Here is a 24224-nt window from a genome sequence, read left to right as displayed (position 1 = left end):
GACCTGAGCCAAAATCAAGAGTCAGCCCCTTAACTGATCACTTAACCAGAAGCCACATTGAAAGATGTTTACTCCCAAAGATGTTCCTGATTTGGTCATAGTATCACTGTAAAAGAACTTGCCTAAATGCTAGTGAGATTGGTTATATAATAATACATAGGGTGCGAACATTTGAAACCAAATTAACTTTTCCTTCATTTATCTTTATAGATACTAAAATCATCTAAAGTAAGCTGCCAATCTTTCATTAGTTCATTCAACAATCATGCACTTTGCCAGAACCTGAGGTAACAAAGGTAAATAGGACATAACTTCTACCTTCACTGGAATTACTGTTCTGAAAAAGAGATGAACTTGCGTATAAATAGTTCTATGTTAACTTGTAGTCAGTGGAGGCCTGAGCTGGAGAAAGAGTGGTTCATTCTCCTGGCAGAAGGGAAAGAGGGTGCGGTCTGGAAATGTTTAGTTACTCCAGTACTTTGCCATTGGCTAGTGTAAGGAATTTAGATTTTAAAAAAGATTACATTTTTACTTAAGCAGTTTTGTTAGAAAAGGAGTGGACTAAGTTACTTGTGTATTTTGAGCCAATAAAACTTTATCTGGTTCATTCTTTCTGGCATCTAACTGGGTTTCTTTTTTGGCTAAGTTCTGTGTACAGAGCTAAGTAAGTTGTTATGTTTATTCATTCTTACACAGAGTAGCCAAGATTCTATTCTTGAGATGGGTGCCTGATAAATTTTATCGGTAGTAGTTTATTCTACCAATAAAAGTGACTTTATACTGACATATTGGCTGTGTCCTTTACTTCATTTTCATGTGTCTCAATTACTCAAAAAGCTATTATTATTAGATTATGAAACTTTTACAGGATGAGAAATTTAGAAGTTAAAACAATTGAAAACATAAAGAGTGATCTAGATTTCTTCCCTTATAATAATTTTGTATACATGTGCATGTGCTTTGAGTGTATTAATGTCAGAACTGACTGATGGACTAAAGAAAATGAGGTTCTAGAATGTCAGAGCACAAGCTGATAACCTGAGGCAAATGTACAAGGATCCAAAAAAACAAAACACAAAAAAGCAAAACAGATACTCTGAGAAGCACTGGGCACAACAGAAACAACGTTGTCTGATTCAGAAAATACATGCCATATCATATTCAATATGATATGGTTCCAAAAATCTGTATCACAGATATTTCAAAAGCTTAATAAATTGGAAAAGCAAAACATTTAATTCCATTAAGGGGTGATAAATACATGATAAACATGTATTCATCTCTTGAATTATCATCAAATTTGGAATTAATATTATTTACATTATTTGCTGTTTGCTTAAAATTTTTATTTTTCTAATTATTATAGTATTTTTAGAACATTTAGAAAGTTTAAGAAAAAGGAGAAATATCACTTAATTATACCGTACAGATGTTTTTCACATTTTAATGTATTTCCTTCAATTATAACCATATATTTTAATGTTTCAAATTTAGGATCATGTTAGGTGTACAAGTTTCTTTCTGTTGCATTATTTCATGAGCATTTCCCAGTAAAAGAATTTTTAAAAATATCTTTAATAAGTATACATGCAATGATATCTATGGATGTCCCACAATTTGTTTAATAATCTCTCCAAATAAATATTTAGGATTGTTTTTCTCTTTTTCCACTTTTGTAAATGAACATTGTGATGAACATCTTTATACATAAATCTCAGTCTAGAGTTTCTATTCTGGATAGATAGATTCCTATTAGTAAAATTACTGAGCCAAAAAGATACATTTTTAAAGAAAGTTTCTTGATAATATAATGCCATTTTACATTGTGGAATTTTGTGTCAATACATATCCTCACCATCATTATATGAGTGCCAGTTTAACTGCACACCTACTAGCATTGAGAAGTATTATTTTTATAAATAATGCCTTGAAGTGCTAGCGAGTTATAATACCTTTTCATATGTTCGTTAGACATTCGTATTTCCTCTTTTATGATTTTCCTTTTCATAATCTTTTTAGATTTTTTTAAGCAAATATTTATCTCAGTATCTTCATATCTTTTGCTTCTACTCTATGTCTGATGTTATCACTACATTCTGGACTCTCCTTATGTCATCCTGAACCATGGCATCATTCTGCCGGTCTCTATTCCAGATTTCTTCCATTCTAATCCATTCTATACATTGCTGCCTAACAGTACTTTTGAAAATATCATGCTGCTTTTATCCAGATCAAGAACCTACTGTAGCTTCCAGTTATTTATTCATCAGCTAAATTTAACTGCTTTATTCAGGAGAAAATTAATCCTATTCTTGGATATTTCTTTATGAATTCTGTTGAATAACTTAGGTTGTTGATGTATGGAACCTATATGCAGTTAAGTTTTTATATGTAGATATTTATACATAATAGAGAGAGATACAGACAGATACAATGCTGAATATTAGACATGAAAACTGGAAGGGGCTTTACAGAGCATCAGGTCCAATTCTTTATATTTATAAATAAAAAAACTGGCTCAAAGAATTCAATAAATTACTCAAGAGAATAGAGCTAGTTAAATGACAGAACTGGGACCAGAAACTAAGTCTCCTGATTCCCAGATCAGTGACTTTTAAATAGAGAATAATAAAAGTCATTTTTACAATTTAAAGAATAGAAACAGCCAGGAAGACAGTTTAATTTCAATCTGTTCTTACATATAAAAGATTGTTAAAATCATGCCACATAGGAAGCTTGAGTGTTCTTATAAACACAAATATGCACTTCTTATAAATTGATCAAATGTGCCATAAAATTTCCATAAAATTTGCACATCAGCAATGACCCAGTTTACACAAGTTTGCTTTTTTCTTGTTAATCTACATTGTTCTATTTAATATACTTTGCTACAATAGAAGCATCATATTTTTTTAGCGTGTTACAGATCATCATTAAGTTTCTTGTTAATATCTAGTGGTATTCAAAGGAAAATCCAATTTTCTTAGCATCTTCTACAAAGAATTTCCTTTGACTATAATTGGAGATTTTAAGAACTATCCTTAAAAAATAAAGCAATAAGAACTACTTCAAAATGCTTCTATTTAAAGAGTAAACAACATGAAGTATTCTGGAAGAACATGGGCTATTAGCAATTGAATATGATACAATTATTGATATTTAATCACTATTTCCCATTCAAGAATCACACAGTATCTGGCAAATGAAAACTTAAGAGTAGTTGCTGATGTGAGAATGGAAGTTGCCAGGTATCTTTATTATTTGTAGGGGTAGGATGGGATAGAAGGGGCAAAGATGGAACTAGCTATGAGTGGGACTAACTTGGATAGAGGCACATTGATTGCAAAGGGTTGTTTCACAAAGCATGTGTTTGCCTAACAAAAGAATTGAAAGAAAGAGTACTTATTAAATCATATGGTGGCCCAACAGTTTATAAAATCCAAAGTTTAAATGAATAGGTGGGTCATCTAGAAGTAGAGGGATACTCTAATGACATTTCAGCTGTTTTCTTTCTCTGTATGCACGTGTATATACATAAAAAAGGTACATTCATTTCATACTCAATACATATTTGGTTAAGTACCTACTTTGTGTTAGAAGCTCTCTGTTACCCAAATAAGTGATTTAGCTTTTTGTGATTATCCTCTCTTACAGCTGTATTGTAAAACTAATAATAATCTATAACTGACATAATGTATTATAACAAAAAATGGGAAACTGAATAGGAGGAGAAATGAAGAAACAGCATCCTAAATTTCTCATTTCATACAGCATACAATTTCATTAATGATGATAATTAAAGAAAACAGGACTGGATTTTAAAAAATAATAGTAATCATTATCAGAAAAATAGACTATGCTTTATAACTTCTAAATTGCTAGATTAATAACAAATAGAGCCATCATATATCAAAAGAGGAAGAAAAGAGAGAGAGGGAGAGAAGAAAAGAGGGGGACAGAGACATGACCAAGGATGTATAAAAACACAAACAATATAAAATAAATTTTTTGAGGTAGGACCAGACATATTTTTACAAAAATAAATAATAGTTAATTTATTAAAAATAAAAAACAAACACCATAGCATAGTTTTTTTTTTTTTAAACACAAAATCTATCTATAGAATACTATTTTAAGAGCACTAGTTTTGGTAGTGGAGAAACTTGAGTTCAAATCTTACTTCTGCCATTTACTAGTTATAACCTCTTTCCTACGGGGGAGTTTATTTAGCCTATTTGCCTCAATTTTCTAGTTTATACAGTGGTAATAAAAATAACTGATTATAGAGAGGATTGAATAAGATAATTATCTATAAAGTTCAGTGTCTAGTCCAGCTAAACATTCAATAATAACTTTTATTTATAATATTTGTTTTAAAATGATATATCTAAATAAAAGAGAGGTGAAAATCAAAGGAGTGTCACTTAAGAGATACTATTAACTAAAAAAATTAATACAGTATAAAATGAGAAAACTGAAGAAGCAGAGTGAAATTTAAAAAAGAAAGTGACTATATTTACAAAGAAACTAAAAGCAGCAAAGGGGGCTGAAGCCATAAGCCTGCTAAAATCTGGACCCAGAAACACACAGAGGTGGGTGGAAGTCTAGCTCTTGGAGTAATGAGGATAAAAGGCTCCGTATGATATGATGGACCTGAGCTTAGCTCACTACTTCAGCAAGAGGCTGCAAAAAATTTGGCGAACTGCTACTTGGTGCAATAGCTTATAGAGCTGTAGGCACTGAGAGATGGAAGGATAAAGACACAGCCTCATGATCAAATACCCTTAAAGAGAAAAAGCTGAAAGCTACCACTACAACATTTGGATTGGGACTAGGAGCTGAGGAATCCCAATAGAGGCAACTGTAAAACCACTAGTCAAGGATGTATGAACAAAGAAAAAGAGAGGAAGAAAGAAAACCAAGAGACAAGTCAAAAAAATACTTATGACCCACATTAACCTGCAAAACAAAATTCTAAAACATAGTAAGAAATCTAATGATAAGAAAAACAACCAACAAAATTAATAATTATAATATTCACTGCAGGTGAATTTGATTTTATAGAATTGTCTGACAATGACCTCAACATGAATATGTTTGTAATGCTCAAGATAAAAAATCATACTTATAAGAGAATAAGAAATTATTAAATAACAACAGAGAGCAGTAAGATAAGAATAGGTAAATAAAGAACCAATCAGAAATCTTAAAAATGAAAAACAGGTTCATTGACATTAAAAATGCAATAGATAGGGTGATTTAAGATTGGGCAGTTTCAAGGAGAGCATTAGTGAGTTGGAAGGTAATATTAAGGAATGCACTCAGAAAAAGAATCACAGAAAGTAAAATATATTTTTAGAAAATGAAAGAGCAATTGAGATATGTAAATTGACTAGGAAACACCAATATATATCTTATAAGAATCCCTGAAGAAAATGGAGGTAATAACAAAGAAACAATAAAGGAAAAGATAATAACTGAGAATTTTCTAGCATTACAGTCCTGAGATTAGAAAGTATACCCTGAGTTCATGACTGATAATTCAAAATAAATCCATATCTAGACACATTTGAGAGAAACTATAAGACATCAAGGATATAGAAAAACTTTTAAAAGTCACCAGAGGGAAAAGGCAGACTACCTACAAAGAGATGAAAACTAGATTGATAGCAGATTTCTCTTAAGTAATGATAGTTGAAGAACAATTGGGTAAGATTAATTGAGTAATATCCTCAACTGCTGAACAAAAATACCCAGATAAATTGCTATTTAAGATAAAAGATAAAATAAAAACATTTTTAGATATATAAAAAGAGTATACTCCCCAGGGCTCTCCTAAAAGATGTAATTCAACATGAAGAAAAGTGAACCCAGAAAGGAAGCCACATCATCCAAGAATAATGGTGGACACAGCAATAGCTAAAATATATGAGTAAATATAATTAGGCATTAACTATAAAAATCAATGATAACCATTTTTGCATATATTTAAAACAAACAGGTAAAACTAAAACTTCATTCAATAATTATAACAGATTGATAATTAGTAAGTAGGTAAAACATGCTAGTCACCTTTTTTTTTACATTAAGGAGAAAGCCAGAAATACTAAAAGACGGATTATTTTTTATTAGAAAAATATATAGTTAGGTATACAAACAAATATTTTAATATGAGCACTGCAGAAACCAAAAAGCCACCTACATATTTCAAGTCAGCAGTAAAATCCATGTCCCAGGTCACAAAAAAAGCTAAAAAATTTTTTTAATTGAACGCATATAAAACACATCCTCTCATTATAATGCAATTGTATTCTGAATCAATAATAAAAATAGAGTAAATTTATGTTTAGAAAGTAAAAACATACACTTTCAAGTAATCAAAGGGTTAAAAATAAATCAAGCAGACATTACAAAATATTTAAAATTGAACAAAAGTACATATCAAAGCAAGCTATGCAGCTAATTAAAACCTTGGAAGAAAACTTAGTAAAATTCATTTTTGAAAATAAGAAAAACCATCAAAATTAAATGAGCAATAATTTAACACAGGAATCTAGAAAAAGAAAAAAACAATCTTGTATTTCTATAAGACAGTAGCCTCAAGAAAATAATGTTGATAAAAGCACAAAGTAATGATATAGAATACAAAGACACAATAAAGTAGATTAACAAAATCAAAAGACAGGTTTTAAAAAAAGTAAATGACACAGAAGAATGTCTAACAATGAGTAAGAAAAAAGACTCAGCTAAATAATATTAGGAATAAGAGGGGGACATATTAAAGATAAAATTAAAAATCATGACACCATTATGCCAATAAGTTTGAAAGTGTAGATTAACCATTCATTGTATATTTTTCTAAAAAAACTTACTAAAATTGACTTAAGATGAAATAGAACACTTGAATAAACCAATAACCATGGAAGAAAGTGAACTGATAATTAGAAATCCACCCTAATCTATCTTCCCACTACAGACAGAAGATACCAGGTCTAGATGATTTTTCAGGCAAGTTTAACAACATTTTCAGAATAGGTAATCCCTATTAATATGACAACTATTTCAGAAATAGAAAAAAAAAAAGAGAAAGAAATGAATGTTGCTCAATTTATTTTATGAGCTAATATCACCATGACACCAAAACTCTACAATAACAGTTTAAGAAAGGAAAATTAAAGACTAATCTCCCTGTACAAACATATTACATAAAATACCAGCAAATTAAACTCAACAGTGGATTAAAAAAACACATCAGGGGGCGCCTGGGTGGCTCAGTTGTTAAGCATCTGCCTTCAGCTCAGGTCATGATCCCAGGTTCCTGGGATCGATCCCGGCATGGGCTCCCTGCTCAGCAGGAAGCCTGCTTCTCCCTCTCCCACTCCCCCTGCTGGTGTTCCCTCTCTTGCTGTGTCTCTGTCCGATAAATAAGTAAAATCTTTAAAAGAAAATAAATAAATAAATAACACACCAGGACCAAATAAAGTTTTTTTCCAGGAATGTAAGAAATGTTTAATATCAGGAAAGGTATTAATATATAAAATATTAACATTTTTTAAAATATTTAATTATTTATTTATTTGACAGAGAGAGAGAGAGATAGCCAGCAAGAGAGGGAACACAAGCAGAGGGAGTGGGAGAGGAAGAAGCAGGCTCATAGCACAGGAGCCTGATGTGGGGCTCGATCCCACAACACCGGGATCACGCCCTGAGCCGAACGCAGACGCTTAACCGCTGTGCCACCCAGGCGCCCCTAAAATATTAACATATTAATGGGCAACTATATCATATTATTATACAGAAAAAGAATTAGATAAAATTTGACTAGTATTCCTGATTAAAAGTGCATTGCAAACTATAAATAGATGGTGGAAACTTCTTTAACATAATGATTTCAATTTATCAAAATGCTAAGCAGATGTCACATTCCCCAAATTACCATTAAAGTAAGAAACAGAACAGATATTCATATCATTGCTTTTATTCAATACTCTATAGAGGGCTTAGTCATGCAATATGACAGGAAAAAGAAATTGAACACTTAAGAATTAGAATTTAAGAGAAAAGCTGTCATTATCTACATATGATATACATGCCTATGTAAAAAATCTAGGAGAATTTTAAGTTTAGTCATTAGAACTAATAAGAGAGTTCAGCAAAGTTGCTGAATATATACCAGTAATAACCAATAAACAATGAAATGGAAAACAGACTCTATACATAAAAGAACAAAAATCTAAGTAATACAAGAAGAAATCTAACAAAATAGGTTCTAGCAAAACCTTTATGGTAAAACTTATAAAACATTATTAAAGAACATGAGGAAGATCTGATTTAGTAGAGGAATATAGTCTGTTAATGGGTAGAGAGACACAATTTTATAAAAATGTCAATTCTCCCCCAGATTATTCTCTCAAGTTAATGTAATTACAAATAAAAATCAACAAGTCTTTTGTAAAACTTGACCAACTAATCCTAAAATTTATATTGAATAGCAAAAGGCAAGGGGAGCCAAGAGAATTTTATAAAACAATGTAGAGAGATTTGCCTTACCAGATAGCAAGAATATTAGAAAGCTATGATAATTAAGGCACTGTGGTATTAGCACAAGAATAGAGAAACAGTTTACTAGTTGAAGTAAAGACCCTAAAAAACATTTAATGTAAGCAAGAGATGGCATTACAAATTAGTGGGTAAGGATGGCTAACTTGTTAAATGGTGCTGGGATAATTGGGTTATCCATGGAAAAAGAATAAAATAGGGTACATGTAAGATATCACATACAAAAATAAATGCCAAGAAGTTTAGAGATCTAAATGTAAAAGGCCAAACTTTTAAACTGTTAGAAGAAAATAAAGGAATGAAGAAAATAAAAGAAAGTTGTCCTATGGAAGGATTTCTTAAGTGACATAAAAGCACTATCTATCTATCTCTATCTATCTATCTATCTATCTATCTATCTATCTATCTATCTATCTATCTATCATCTATCCATTTTTTAAGTAGGTTCCATACACAGCATGGGGCTTGAACTCACTACCCTGAGATCAAGAGTTGCATGCTCTACTGACTGAACCAGTCAGGTGCCCTAGCACAAACTATAACGGTTAAAATATCAATAACCTAACTGCATTAAAATTAGAAACTTTTCAAAATAAGCTACTACAGACACAGATTAGGAAAATATATTTGTAATCTCTATTGCCCAAAGGATGAGAATCCAGAATACTACAAACAAAACCAAAACCAAAACCGGTCCAAATAACAATAGCAAAACAAATAACCTAATAGAATGATGGCTAAGGATATAAACAGGCAACACACACAAGAAAATCCCAACGGTTTATAAGTAAAAAAATTTTAAATGAGATACTATTTAATACCTATCAAATTGACAAAACATTTGAAAGTCTAGCCATCCCAAATATTATGAAGTATGTGGAGATGTTCTCACAGATGGCTAATGAGAATATAAATTACTACTACAACTTTGGAGAGAAATTTTACATTCCTAGTGAAACTGAAAATGCATGTTTCTTATAGTTAAGCAATTCCTCCTCCATGTAAAAACATGTATAAAAATGTTAACTGCAGTATTAGTTATGATTGGGAAATACCAGAAATAACATCTAACAATGAGAGACTCAACAAACAAATTTTCGTGATATCTACAGTAGAATACATTTTATATAGGCCACACTACGGCTTGTGGCTTATGTAAAACTAATGATAATGATAGAGGGTCAGAACAGTTTTGCTTGTTTTTTTTTTTTTAAAGATTTTATTTATTTATTCGACAGAGATAGAGACAGCCAGCGAGAGAGGGAACACAAGCAGGGGGAGTGGGAGAGGAAGAAGCAGGCTCATAGCAGAGGAGCCCGATGTGGGGCTCGATCCCACAGCGCGGGGATCACGCCCTGAGCCGAAGGCAGACGCTTAACCGCTGTGCCACCCAGGCGCCCCAGTGTTGCTTGTTTTTAACCTTTTGTTAAAGGTTTGGAGGATATCACACTCAAGAGGGCACAAAGAACTCTTCCTAGGTATTGTGAATATTTTGTACCTTGGATTGGATATTGTCATACCTACATAAAAGCTCATCAAGCTACATACTTAATTTGTGCACATCGTTTTATGTAACTTAGAATAATAAAAGACAAAAAACAGGTTTAGAAATAAGAGTGCCAAAGATTTGTTTAATTTGGGTGTGGACTCTTGCGTGTTCACATTACTCTTTATATTTTTATGTGCTTTACTTTACTTTAAAATAATTTTACTTTAAAATAATTGATAAGACAGAGACTACTGCTTTTCCCAACTAGAATTAATCAAGGTGAGAGAAAGCTCTACTGCCACCTTCTTTTCACTGTCCCTGACAATAGATCCCAATACTCCAGGAATCAGCAAACACTTCACAGCCTAACATACTTACAAAGGGTTCGTTTTGTCAAAGCAAAAGCAAAACTTTCAATTCATCTCTTAACTATGTGTAGAGTCTAGGCTTTCTTAAGTGACTGACCAGCAGCACATGCTGTTGATATGATGCTACCAACGCACAGAGATCATCTAGTCAGGTTTTCAAATGACTAAGTGGGGGGTGCCTTGCCAAGGACTATTCTGATATGAATCAACAGGTGGTTTGGCACCAACATTGCTATTTACTCGTGCGTTTCACCTCTGGTTTCAGAAAAGAAAAAAGAGACGATACCTTTTCAATGCTGTATTTCAAGTCGACCATATGGAAGGCAAGGTTTTATTCCAGCCAATTCTCTTTCTCTCAAAGCGTGGAGGAAAAGTGCCAGCCACTGCTACTCTCGCCACCAGCCACGGTACAGATGTTTGGAAAATGCAAAAACGGAGAAATGAAACAAAAAGAAAACCCTCAAAAATAAAGTTTTGCATAAATGAAAAATAGAGTATATAATTATCATGGCTGCAAAAAGGTAAATGCATTTTTTATTTTCCCCTTGTGCTAAACTAAAAGAACCAAAACACACAAAAACATTGATGTTTTAACTTAATCAGTGTTTTGTTCAAACTGACAATTAACAAGGACCACCTCAAACATGGCTAAAAGTGGGAATAAAAACCAGATTTCTTTTAATCTGATAAAAGATTTTTTATCTCCAAGAATGTTAGAATATGACCTACTTAAATGAATACTTATTAAAGGAACAGACCCATTTAAAAATATATGTTTTCGGAGGCGCCTGGGTGGCTCAGTGGTTAAGCGTCTGCCTTCGGCCCAGGGCGTAATCCCGGCGTTCTGGGATCGAGCCCCACATCAGGCTCCACTGCTGGGAGCCTGCTTCTTCCTCTACCACTCCCTCTGCTTGTGTTCCCTCTCTCGCTGGCCGTCTCTCTCTCTGTCAAATAAATAAATAAAATCATAAAAAAAAAGAATTAAAAAAATTATATATATGTTTTCAGCTGCCAAAATGGGAATGGGGAAAGTGTTTCTTTGAAATCTTATAAGAGAAAAAATTTAACTGAAATTGTAATGGTTCCTTACGTGACTCAGGTAAAATACAGCTTAGGAAGAAATGTCGCCAAACTATTCAAATATATATCCCTAAATTGGCTTAGCCAGGACACAACCCCAGTTATTCCAAAAACGAAAGCCCTATTAGACTTAAGTACATCAATGTGAATTATTCAAATGAGACTGTTTGTTAAAAAGAAATTTTTAGGCCTAGCTCTGCCACAATCTTGTGTATCTTTGTTCACGTTATTAAACATCTTTGGGTCTCAGTATCCACATATCCAAGTGCGAGTGTGATACAAAGTCAGAGACTATCATCGAGTTCCTTTCCAGTCCTAAAACCCTATGAATCTGATGAGATTACTCCAGCATAAGAATTTTTATTTTCTCTCTTCCTTCCTTTCTTAAAATAAATAGACAAATAAGCAAGCAAATAAGTAAATACATATTAAAAACACATACACATACACTAATCAGCTATCCCTCAGACTATGAAGAGAGAACATTTTTTATTGTTGGTGCCATTATCTATTCCCTGATGTGTATTTAAAAAGAGAGTTCCCATAAAAAAAAGACTTTGTTTTTTTCCTGAATCAAAAATAGCATATTATTTCTTTGCCATTTAAGTTCTATTAAAAAAATAAAACACAAAGTCATTACAGAAATCCTATTAGGAACTTTAAAAAGAAAGAAAAAGTCACTAGAACTCCATTTAAAATTCAAGTAGTTCATTCACATGTGTTCTTTTACAGAAAATATAAGTGCCCTGCCTCAAACTACCTCCACCTCCTTTTCCAGAGGTAATATCCTTAACTGTGAAAAACACAGGACCCTCTCTCATACCCTTCCCACCTGTCTTCTGAGGTAACAAAGCAGAGGTATAGATTGCAGTGTGAGATATTTGGGATGGGAGTAGCACATTTCATTTGGGAGACAGTACTGTGCTCAGTTCACCAAATCTAAGAGAAATGTAAGCCCCATCACTACTTTGTCAAGAAATATGGGTTCTCATGGCTGAACGATGATAACCACTTTTACACAAGACTTTCAAAAATGAAAGCACCTAAGCCAACAGCAGAAAATAAGTCTGAGAATGCAAGTTTTTCTCGTCGATATTTAAACCAGACAAAACAATACCAATGCACCTTTAACCAAGGGTCTAAAAATAATACCGGGCACCTGACACCTTGATGAGTAAGAGACGCTCAGCTTTATGAAAAGGCTTAGGGCGAAGGCTCCATTGTTCCCAGTGCTGATACGCCCAAGGCACCAGCAGAGGCAGAACACTCTGGCACAACAGGCCAGGCTCCTGTTACAGGCTCCAGATCAGGTCTGTATGCTGATAAGCCTGGGACCCCCACACTGCACACCCAAGGAACACCAAGGGTGGATCCCCCAAGGGAGGAGGGCTACTCAAACAGCAAGGCAAGAACTGGAAGTTGCACAGCGTATGAGCACTCCCTGCTGGCAGCTGAGGTTGGAGATGAAGCGGTGGTGTGTTAGAGAGGGCTGTTGAAGGTTTCTGTGAGGAGGCTAATGGACTTACCTGACTTTTCAGGGACAAGAGCATCGCTCTGACTAGGTCTAGAGAGTTCCAGATGCTATCCTGAATGAGGAGGACGTTAGGAGAGAGGCTACTGATGGGAGGAACTCCAAGAACTGGCAAAAACTAGGTTTGAAGCAGGTATACACTTTTCATTAACTTTCCCAGCTTTATAAAGTATATACGGGTCCCCCAATGTATGTGGGGGATGGAGGAGGTGCAGTAGGGAATAATTTCTGTGCAGCTCCCTTTATTCCAGCAAGAGAATCCTTGGGACAGTGCAGTGTGTTTGCAACGCTTATGTTTTCCAGGGAAATGCTATCCATAACCTGAATAGAATTGCCTGGTGTGTCCCTTATACCGCTGCGCCTAAGTTCCAAATAGGTGGTCCTTGTTTATCTGTATAGCCTGGGGCAACAATACTGCTATCTCCCCAGTGCTCTGCTCTGCTGGGGTTCTCCTATAGGAGAAGACGAAGGTCAAGATGGCAGCCCGCTAAAAGCAGCAGTATTTCAGCTGCAGGAATAACTTGCTTGTCATCAACTTGTTAATGCAATAGTCAAACATTTCTTTGACATGTACAGTATCAGCTAACTTCAGCAGATAAAGGGTCTAGAACGGGAAGATGCTGCAGATGCTTTAGCTCCGAGGAAGGCTTAGCAGAGCCAAAACGTCAGCAGGGCCTGTTTGTTCCATCCTTTCCATCGGGCTCTGTGAAAGAAATGTTAGATTACTGCAATGACAAGTTTGTGACAAGCAAGTCATTTGTGCAACTGGTGCGCTCCTGTTTTTATCTGTTTACCATTCAGACTTGTGAATGCCATTTCAAGCACTTACAGGATTTCTGGCTCCCATTAAGGGGAAATGGTTCCTCCATGTTTAGAATTTTCTGCCTCAAAGAGAATTACTAAGCAATTATTTATTCCTGTGGTCACAGTGTCACACAAAAGCACTCTTGAGTTGTTTAGTTGGACTCTGAATCATGAAATGGAGTCCTGCAGACTGGATAGCTTGGAGCATCAGAAATTTCTCGTCTAGTTTATTGGAATGACTACAAAGCAGGCCTGTGAGAGTCAATAAAATTGTGGCCAGCTTGAAATACCTTGCTCTTTTGCTCTGGGATCATATATCAAGGCCATATGCTTCAAGGCACATAAATTCACTTGTAATGAGTGGATCCTGAGAAGCCAAGGCCTGACTATGTCACAGACACTGACATGTGATCTAACATATGATAGTTTTGGTGACAAGGACTGCTTTAACTGTTGAGAAGGAAACTTACACTGCTTTCTCCCTCTATTCTGTGGGTAATCAGAGGGCCAGTCCAAATCCAGAAAACATTTTAAGCATGTAGTAAAAAAAAAAAAAAGTAATATCATAATATAAAATTTACTGGGGATCATCCTCTCTCGGCTGACTTTTTCTCAGTAAATGGAGACCCTGGCAGATTTTAGATCAAGATTTCCAGACTGATTCATTGGATTCCTCATCTGAGATCACTGAGCGACTTTTGCTGAGTCATTTTAACCTCCTGGGAAGAGGGTATAAAATAATACCTTGTTCACTCAACATGAATTGGGCCCAGGGTCAATATTATCAGAGATGAAGAGTGCCTTCAGAGCTCAAGAACAAGAAGAGTATTTCCTAAAAGCACGTATTTTTTATGATTTAAAATATTTGCACACTGTTAGTACTGAATTTACAAATAATTGCAGGTAGACCTTTCAAAGAACACAGGAGCATGAAGTTTTGAAGCAGAGAGATATCATAGTATCTGGGGAAGTAGGTCAAAGCTGAAACAGTGTGGAATGTCAAGGACCAGACAGAAAGTAATGACGTAAAATGAAGCAGAGCTTGGTATGGGTGACCAGACGTTATGGAAATGGATGACAATCCTCACTGAATAAAAATTTCATTATCAATAATTATTTGCCAAAACTACATGTGTTACACAGTTTACATGTGTAATAGAGTCTCTACAGGAGCTCAATGGTGTATGCATTATCATTTTTTTAACATGTGGAAATTAAAACTTAGAGAAATTTAAATATGTTACCATAAATCTGTTAAGTAGCCGAGATTTGAAACTAGCTTTCCTCACTCTTAAGCCCTTATATTCTTAACCACTGGAGAACTAAAGTCATTTCCACTGCTTTCAGAAGACTTTTCTCTCTCTGGTGTACTGGAAAACATTTTAATCTGTAAATGTAGATATTCACGATTTCATATAAAAGGACCAGTGAGAATATTCTGGTTCTAGCTGTACTGCCACCTTTCTTAGGCCCCTGGGAAAGCTGAGCCTCGTCAAGATGCCATTCCTTTTGCCCCAACCTGACCTATTCCTACTTGCATACCCTGGGGAAGAGGTGAAAGTGATTCTAACCTAATCACGTATCTCTGCTGTGAATGCAGAGTGTTTGGCCACATCTCCTGTGTCCATGCCAACCCCTTTCTCTCTCTTCGTGTGTACAGTCTTTAGTTCCCCTACTCTTTGCTCCTGGTGTTACCTCCAGGGAGCCTCCTTTTGTCACTTTCTGTTATTCTTTTTAGGTGGGGGAAGGGGTGGACGCCTTTCTTACCATGACAAGGCTCACCGAGACAGTATAAACTTCAAACTTTGCACAGAATGTATCCTTTGTTCAGTCTTCTGCTTTGTATCTCTTTAATGATAGCTTTGCCACCAGTCCCATTCCTACGTAACTTGGAACTATGCAAATCAAACTGGTAAGCAAGACTTCTCTGCAACTTAGTCTTCAAATGAGTATGTGTCCAAGAGGTAGGGACCTCTGAGGGAGATGTGTCTTCTGAATATGTGTTTAGTAGCTCCTTTCCTTGTAATAAGAGTGGCAAAGAATAAGCTCTACGAGATCTATATTGACATTCCCTGGTCTTTTTTTAGTGTATGTCCAGAGTGGGTCACAAGAGCATTTAGCTCATACAAACTGTGTTTTGTTTGTTTGTTCTATTTGTTTTTCATGATATTTCTACCTTTTGTTTTTTTCTTGTTTTGTTTTGTTTTTTTAGCGTCTAGGCATTTTCCCAAGCATAGGATTCTTACTTAAAAGCTACTCAAAAAGACCCCATGCATAATGTAAAATCATAGGATCGGCAATGTGTACAGAACCCTAAATAATCAGCGGCCCGAGTTTTGACCTTGTGACTGAGTTTGCTCATGGGCCATTCAGCCTTTGCTGCACATCAACAGGGGCATAGGGCTCCCAGCCTCACGGGCAACTCAATCCTGCTTTCGAACCCTTCTGTACAAAATTTGGCACCAAATAAGATTCCTTATGTTGAACCTTAAGCTGTCTTTCTAAAATTTCCTCCATGGCTTCTAGTCTTTTCTCACACCACCTTTCAATCCTGAGAGCTTTAGGGGATCCATAATTTAATGGCTTATTTAAAGACACCCCTTGTGCATATCATATACCAATAAGTGGGTTTCGATTGTCCTGTTTTGCCCTTCTCCCCTCACCGCACATGAGTTAAAATCCCACTCTATTCCTCTGACAATGCTGGAAGAAATGAAAGTCAGCCAGTCTACTAAGTTTTTCATTTCCATTTGGATGTAGACAACATGTGTGGCAAAGAATTCTTAATCTCTTTGATTTTCTGTCCTAATCTGTGGAAAATCTTGCTAGACAACCCCAGGCAGATTTGATGGTTATAGCTATTTATAGGGTAACCATATAATTTGTTGTCCAAACCAGGACATATTTTGTGAAAAGCCCCTGTGAATAATTATACCAAGACCATAGGCACAAGCCAGAATTGTCCCAGGCAAATCTGTATAGTACCTTGCACATGCCTTTACTCCAATGCATATCTCTTTGTACCAGAGTTACCTATTTACTTGTCTGTTTCCCTCACTATGAGCACTCTTTACTGATGGAAACTTATTTACTTGTGTAACTCCAGTTCCTGGATGAGTGCAGGGCAAGCAGAAAGAGTATGGAAGATTTTTTTTTTTTTTCGTAATTGAGGATGTCTTTTCCCTAATTGCATTCTGTGGGCCCCTGCCCTTTTTTATAGCAAATACCACCAACACTTACTGGGGGATGAATCAAAAACACTTCATTTAGTATAGTAGCAAGGGAATGGTGTAAGTTTAATGGTAATGGGTTTGGCTTTGAGTACTGACAGCAACAAGCAGAGGGTGAAATGTGATAACTTTTCCACTAAAAGTTTATAACTTTTTACAGAACACTGAACGATATGCTCTAATCTCTTTGTTCACAAGCAAATTTTTTTCAGCAGCTATACCCACCGTTCCAAGTTTGTAGTAAATCAGTTGTTATAGGAAATGACCAGAACACAGTGTGATGGATACATATGTGACTATATGTAACAAAGGGTAACATCCTGTGATTCCTGAGAATTGTCCACTAAAACCTTGGTGGCACTGCTATGGCTTTAACATATGCCAAGCATATTTAGAAGTCCCTGTAGCTTCCAGCAGTTTTTGCCTCTGAATAATAACAGCGACTTTAAAAAGAGAGAGAAGTTGGGGCGCCTGGATGGCTCAGTCAGTTAAGCTTCTGACTCTTAATTTTGGCTCGGGTCATGATCTCAGGGTTGTGAGATCGAGCCCCACCCAGTGTGGAGCCTGCATAAGATTCCTCCTGAGAGGAAACTCCTGAGAAATCATTCCTTCTCTTCTCCCTGACACATGTTTGAGGAAGACGTGAATCTATCCAGTTTAAGCTAAAGAGCTTCACAGAAGACAGTCCCACAACTTCCCTTTCAGTATTCAGAAGCCTCATTATCAAGAACCTACCTCATTATCAAACCTATACATTTTCTGTCACAGGATAAGCGTATTTTATTACTATGGGTCCTCAGTGAAGAAAAGAGAGAAAGTCTCATTTCTTATTTCCCTTAACTTGCCTAAAAACTGGTATTAGCTCAGCGTCTCAACCTTCCTTTTTCTAAGATGAGTAAAAAAGTCTCAATGTCTTTGACTTTTCCTTAAAGAATTCTTTTTCTCAAAATGTTACATTTAAATTTTATTGGGAGGGGTTTTATAACTCTCTCTGTAAGATGCTCATTCAAATTTTAGTGAACTCAGAACAAGCATGATTAAGTGTCTGATCTATGCTCAGAGGAAATAGTAGAAATGTCTATATTCTGCATGCTTCTTACACATTTCACTATTACAGCTATTTTTAAATTTCTGTTTTACCTTTCACACTCTTGGTTAACTTTCTATGCTCTACTTCTAGATGTTATTTTGCCCACAGAGCTAGTCATTCTTTATTTTCAGTCCATCAGTGACATTTACCAAACCATCATCAGTAATGGAAAACACAAGACTTAGAAGAAGATTCAGAAGAAACACAGTTATATGTCTTCCCTTGCAGACTCTTTAATTTGTGAAGAGAGAAGAAATGTCCCACATAGAGTAAGCAACATGGATATATGCGTTCAGGTGTGTGGTATTAGTTTAGCAGTTATTAACATATGCAAGCTAGTGCAGTTATTATGAAATTCTGTCTTTATATATATTTATATGTGCTGAGGGAGTAGAGGAATGAACTGCCCCTTGGGAGGTTTGCTTTCCCTCCTGTGAAGAATGCTGATATTAATCGTTATTTAATGACATTCTGTTTATTTACTGTTTTACTGAGTGTTTATTTTAAATGATTGTCCTCTCTCTGAAGTCTCAAATTATTGCTATTTGGCCACTGTGCATAAAAGCACTATACTTTGAAAGCACACATTCCCTGTTCTCGACATCTAAAATAGTGATTTACAACCATTTAGAATCTCTGGTGTCCTGTTGTTAATGTGATTTTGCATCACTTTCCCTGCTTACTCCTTCTTAAAATATAATTTTAAATAAAATGGATTTTGTTTTGACATATTGAAATGCTGCTACCACTAATTTAGACCACACTGAGTTTGTTCGTATTGGAAACCATGTGTCTAAATAATCAAGGTAATCAAGGACCAGAATCCAGGACAGACACCAATGGCATACCACTTCTCCATATTGACTGGTCCCCTAACAAACATTTCTTCAGAATTCTGACGTGCTTGGTACCAAATAAATAGATTAGAAATTTGATTGATTGATTGTCATTTGAGACAAAATTTAAAGCTCTGCTAGTTAAGTGGAGTGAGATCATAACTCTAGCTTTGCCTTCGTTCACCAGAACTCTCATTGTGCCAAGAAACAAAACATATTAGGACGGCATTGTGTTGGTTATTACCTAGTGCCCTAGCATTGTCAGGACTGGCAAATCAGTTTACCAGGGTTTACCTGGGATATTTCCTTGCATGGAGGTTACATTCGATGTCAGATAGAAGTATTAAAATGGTTGTTTTCAGGCACAGTTTCCCAAATAGTGAATTTCATTTTGGCAGAGAAGAGACAATGAAGGTAGATGTGAAAGTACCATCTCCCACAAGCTGAGCTAGAGCATAACTGCAGCCTTCCTGGGTGATCAGCCACAGAGCAACACTTATGGCCAAGAGTTTGAATTTCTATATTGATCTTATTTTTAAACTACATTAAATATAAATATAACAATGTTTTTAATAAGCAGCTCATTTATTAAATTTCTAGAGAATCTTCCTCTAAAATACTTAGTCCTATCTATTCCTTTATCCAAACTATTCTCAATTTTTGACTAGCCTATTGTTTTTATAGAATTTTATTCTATAGAAGTCTATAGTGTATATTTTCTAAAGGTACAATCTATTCTTATAACCGTTATAATTTACTTAATCTATTAATCTAAACCCTAATCTAGTCTATTCCCAGTGTACAATTCTTTTTTTTTTTTTTAAAGATTTTATTTATTTATTCGACAGGATAGAGACAGCCAGCGAGAGAGGGAACACAAGCAGGGGGAGTGGGAGAGGAAGAAGCAGGCTCACAGCAGAGGAGCCCGATGTGGGGCTTGATCCCGTAACGCCAGGATCACGCCCTGAGCCGAAAGCAGACGCTTAACCGCTGTGCCACCCAGGCGCCCCCCCAGTGTACAATTCTAAGAGATTCACCTACAAAACTGAATATTCGTTACTTCTAGATACATAAATGGTCACTGGATCCATGACTGCTAGTTAAGCACGTAGCTTTTAAGTCACTATTACATGAGTAGAAACTGAGAAGTATATACTTTACAATTATTGGGGAAAAGAGGGCATAGATTATAGAGAACCATATAGTTATTTCAAAAGCTCATTTTTTTTTCTAAAAGAACAAAGGCAATGGCCCCCATTCTGTTGTATGTATATTCAAAATTCAGTATTTGCTTTTTCTTTACACTAGATCTGGAGGTGAGTCCTAAAAAGCACTCCTTTAGTAATAAAACACTTCTTACTTGGGGTCCTTTTAAGTTGAAAGTTGGCAAATAGACTTCTTAGGAAGGTCAAGGTAGTAATCATTATATAAATCATTCAATCATTCATAAACTGAGAGTAACAATTTATTGCCTAAAAAATAAAGGGAGACAGATTTCTGAGCAAAGATATCCCTCAGATGGATCATAACAAAACTAAAACTAGATAGGCCATTTACCTCTTGTGCCATTTGGGGTGGGGGTTGTGGGTCTGTCTTTGACTGATATCTATCACCAACATGCCTCATCTCCATAACAATGATAGATTTCACTTTATGTTAAGATAGACCTTGTAAACAACCCCTTCAAGTATTCTGTTGCTTATTAGCCATCCAGTCAGGCAGCTATTTCTTTTCTGCCATGGGTAGCCAATGCTGAAGAGTCAATTTATGCACCTTCCCTGATGAGGTGGGATCAGAGGTATTTTCTCAGCACTTCTGTCCCACTGTCCTCATTTCTGTCGCTTCATTCTGTTATCAGAAGACAAAATATACACCAGCGAAGAAAGAGCTGAAGAAGTTGCTAGGATTTCTAAGGAAGAAGAATCCAAATCTTTCCTGCTTTAGGCAAGAAAACATTTTAGTATTAATGGAAAGAGATGGTTAAATTGCAGCCCATCAAATTTCAACTACAGTTCCAAAGTGTGTCTAAAGTAATCCAAAAGAAAACAAAATTCCTTCTGTCCTTAGCTATAAATTCTGCAGGATGATTCTATGTTCTCATCTTATTCTGCTTTCTTCCCCGGCCCCAGAAAGGATTAGTGTCTAACATTAAACAAACAGTATATAATAAAGAACAGATATAATGTATATTCATAAAATTCTGAATCCACAGCAAGAGGAGGTTAAGATCTTAGCCTAGCAGATAAGTCTTACTGATAGTAATAGAGATGTTTCTAATTCGTTCATGGAAGGTGCTGAAAATGTTCTCTATTAAATCTTGAAGTTTTGGTATAAAAATCTTCTGATTACTGCCATATATTGTATTTTTCCCTTCCTCTGTGAGACCACAAAAACAATCTCAGTATAGACAGAGGCAGGAGGGCATTTTATTTCTTATACTGGATCCATACATGTTACTATATTTTTTTGTAAATGAATTATGAAGAAAAATACTAAATTCCTTGACGCAGGCCATGTTACAAACTCATGCATACCTATGCTTTCCTTTTTCCTCTTCTCTCAATCCTTGTGCCTATGTTTTCCTTTTTGAATTCAAGACCTGCACGAAAGTGTCAGATGATTTTTGGTGGTTGGAATCCTTGTAACATTTCTTTGTCCATCCATGCTGTCTAGTTTAATACGACACTCCCAAGAGGCCTTCATCCTATCAAAGATGATGACTGATTGGACTTAAACAACGATTTACATATTATGACATAAAATCTGGAGGCAGCATTTATAGCTGATCAAGGGAACTTTTAGCCTTACATATGATTTATAATTCTGAGGCAAATAAATATGTGTATTTCCTTTTCTGAAATATAAGTAAAGGCCCTAGAAGGCCTGAGTTTGTGATAAGTTGTACTGAAACTGCATTAATACTGTTCATTAGGTACTTTTTTTTTTTAGTCCTAACAAGAAAATTTGCCATGGTATATAGCAGATCCTATATGAATGCAAGTACTCATATGTTAGGGACCTGAATAGAAGATCCAGAATGGGAAAGATCCTTGAATGAAATGAAGCTTGGGTGAATTCATTCAACTCAGGAGTTATTACTGGTCCAACGAGTCCAAGGAAGCAGCAGTTAATAATTCTATCCAGGGGCATTAATAGTTCCAGAATAGTCTCTTGGATATAGGAAACCTGGATTATTTAATCTGAGCATGACCTAAAGCTTGCAAATCCTTCTGTACTTATCCTAGGTTGGATGCAGATCCTCAAGGTAAGACTGGTTGCTGGTAAACTCTCATCTTCCATGTTCCTTTCTTTAAAGTCCAGATTCCTGACATATTCTTATTATAGGATATGGTCATGATTACACATGGGTTGAGAGCACACAATATTTCAGTAACTAAAATGTTGCCCTGCTATTGGTCTCTCTCACAAACCTTGAAAGGCCAATATGCTATTATCTAGACATTTCATGGGAAAGTTGACGTAATAATGCTTTAATGATTTAACTTATAAATGGGCCATTTCACTGATGAGTAGAAAGGATAACTGAGAAATGTTTGAAAATATAAATTGTTTTTGTTTCAGAGAATAATCTTCTCTCTCCAACCTAATAATATTTCTTCTGTATGTAGCTAAATCTCTATCACATGAGACTCATACATAAACTATGGAGACTTCACCTATAAAGTCTCAACATATATATTTCTACCATAAAATAGCAACAACTATTTTGGTCCAAATATAACCCAAACAAGAAAGAAATACCTAGAATATAATAAAGACTGTATTGCCTATGCATATAGCTATATACTATAAAACCCACCTAATCATGATTGTACAATGATGCCATTTATTTCAGTGTCATAATAGCATGTTTTAGAGATTCCTATTTTTGTACATAGAGGGGGAAATGACATCATATAAATGAAGCACACAAACACAAAGGTGCAGCAGGCAAATGCAAGATGCCCATATACTGTCAACAAAGTCTTGCCAGTTGTAAAAGAAGTTGACATGCTAATATCCATTCGTTCGGACTCGTTACTGAGACACCAGGAGAGTGATGACTGGCAGGCAATGCATTTAAGTGCGGTTATTGAGGCCCCCAAATATTGACAGAGTGCCAGATTCCAAGAAACTATTGATGTACACAGCCAGCCACAGCTCCAGACACCTCTCAGACAGAGTCTTTAAATGTCACAGATAAATGAATTTTCATGAAACTGGGAGAGAGAAAGGAAGAGCAAGAAGAGAAAAAGAACACAGAATGAGAGGCAGGATAAGAAAGAAGAAAAAAGAAAATCTCTTCCATACCACTGGCATGAAAGCATGTGGCATCTCATCTCTAAAGCGCCTGCAAACGATGTGAGATCAAACTTTGTGAATGCGTTGTGTGTTACCGAAGCACTCAAATGCCTTTAATAATTTCATTGCGTATTTAAAAAGTTAAGGTGGATACTTGTTTTAGAATAGCTTCAACAAACTGTTTCTGAACAAAATAGGATTCAAATATAAATACTGCAAAGCTCAATCTTAGAAAAAAATCAAAATAAAGGAACCACAGGCACAAATAAACACGAGAAAGTCCCCTAAGCAGTTCTCCATGTATTTTAGAGGCTAAAAGTCAAGGTGCCATGAAATCTAATTTTTGCCAAGACACAGACATGTCCTCTGACAGTTTCCTTTCCAGAGTCCCACTGAAAGCAGTGACACCTAGTGGGTTTGTAACAAGATATTAAGGAATACCTTCCTCCACCTCTTTCTCCCTACCTTTCCACAGAAAACACCTCCCAGGGAAGCATATGAGGTGAGTCAGTTACTTGATGCATGATTACAGAAATGAACCATGGCTATAACTAGAACAACCAAGTGTTCCTCAGAAATCATGTGAAACGCAATGTATTTTAAATGTAAATGAAGCTTTTTCACTTTGAAAGTCTTCCATCTGCTGAGGGCACCTTCTCTTGACCTTGATGCACTGTGTCATTAAAAGCAACCACATATTCAAGGTTAGAATATGGCTTGCTTGCGCATTTTCTTTTCTGTACTAGAGTTGTGCAATCTCCACATTTTACATAGAGCAATCATGCCAATGCCCACAAACAAAATTCTTCCTTCTATTCAAAAGCACACAGGTTATTTTTTTTTCAACCTGCAGCAATATGGTTTCAAAAAGCTTCAACTGCCTTTTTACTGGCCTTACAATAAGTCTTGGTATGAATTATTTTCCTGCATCTGGC

At 35.5% G+C, this 24224-nt stretch overlaps 1 protein-coding gene across 39 annotated transcripts in view; it reads right to left on the bottom strand.

Moving 5' to 3' along the window:
• ZBTB20 (zinc finger and BTB domain containing 20) overlaps positions 1–24224 on the bottom strand; it is a 771855-nt gene that overhangs the window by 242188 nt on the left and 505443 nt on the right. For 29 of the 39 annotated variants that reach the window (XM_087861260.1, XM_087861259.1, XM_087861245.1 and 26 more), the window contains one exon: positions 10703–10802. The exons of 9 other annotated variants lie outside the window; for them this stretch is intronic. The gene's annotated coding sequence lies outside the window, so the exon portion shown is untranslated. Of the gene's footprint in view, positions 1–10702; positions 10803–11174; positions 11361–24224 lie in introns of all 39 variants that reach the window. One more of the 39 variants, XM_087861246.1, reaches the window with a different exon arrangement.

Source organism: Ursus americanus, chromosome 4, assembly GCF_024610735.1.
Source record: "Ursus americanus isolate L20-20 chromosome 4, mUrsAme1.1.p, whole genome shotgun sequence".
Taxonomy (NCBI): Eukaryota; Metazoa; Chordata; class Mammalia; order Carnivora; family Ursidae; genus Ursus; species Ursus americanus.
Note: the sequence above shows the minus strand (reverse complement) of the source record. Positions and strands in the feature narration are given on the sequence as shown.